This window comes from Cynara cardunculus (genome assembly GCF_001531365.2).
Source record: "Cynara cardunculus var. scolymus isolate 2C chromosome LG 1, CcrdV1, whole genome shotgun sequence".
NCBI classification, from domain to species: domain Eukaryota; kingdom Viridiplantae; phylum Streptophyta; class Magnoliopsida; order Asterales; family Asteraceae; genus Cynara; species Cynara cardunculus.
Genome location: NC_037528.1, coordinates 42,359,347 through 42,360,378, shown reverse-complemented (window position 1 = coordinate 42,360,378; position 1,032 = coordinate 42,359,347).

Sequence of the window (1,032 nt, the reverse complement as noted above, 5' to 3'; positions counted from 1 at the left end):
TCAAGAGCACTGGTCTCCTCTTTCAACGAGATCAATGCAAAGTTTGTTCATCGAGCCATCCAACCAACAAGGGCTCTCACTCAAACGATGGTCGATGAACAACGACCTACATCAACTCTCATTCGTTCAATAAAGGAGACCACCAGAAAGGCAGCCCTGAGGGAGTATCTTACATCCCTCAGGAAGGACAAGAAGAAGAARAGGTCTCAAGCCTCTTGCTCAAGCAGCCGCCCGAGCAAACGAAGGCGCCACGACGACCAAGACCCCGAGGATCAAGGCCTTGGCCCTCATGAGGGGAGAAAGAGGCGGCGGCTGCATACACTTCAACATCTGCTGCACCACACCAACCATCACCTCAAGAAACCCAAGCAAGGGAACTAGAGGCCTTGCCCTCTGATGATCAACCGCATATCCAGGTTCCCTTGGCTACAACCCCAGAGCCCATCGTGCTGAGCTCCTCAACCGATGAAGAACCAACCACCCCACAAACACATCAACCTTTCTCATCTACACCAAATATAAACCTACCCTTAACCCCCTCACCAACACCCCACATAACTCAACCTTTCATCATTTTTCCACAACCAGAGCCCATAACAACCCAACCTTCATCACCTCAATAACCAGAACCTATAATAACCCCAACCCAACCAACCCAAACACAACCAATGCTGCAAGCAGATGTTCCCTCTTCCTCAAGGCATCCTCCAACAGGCCTAGTGGACGAGATCATTCAGCAGATGGAATCGATGAGGAGAAGACCTCAAGTGCCAACCAGGGAACCAATGATGATGGAAAATATCCATCAATAGATGTACCATGATCGTGATGAAAATTTGTCAACAAACCCTCCAATCCTATCGCCCGAATCAATGGATCTCCTACACCATCGCTTCGTCAGACAAACTACTCAAGATCCTCGAGTTGTCTTCTCGAATGAAGGAATAAGGAGAGTCATAGACTTAAAGATAAAATCCTTCGCCAACCGAGCTATCAGATACATTGAGTTCACCGTGGAGAGAGCCCATGGGA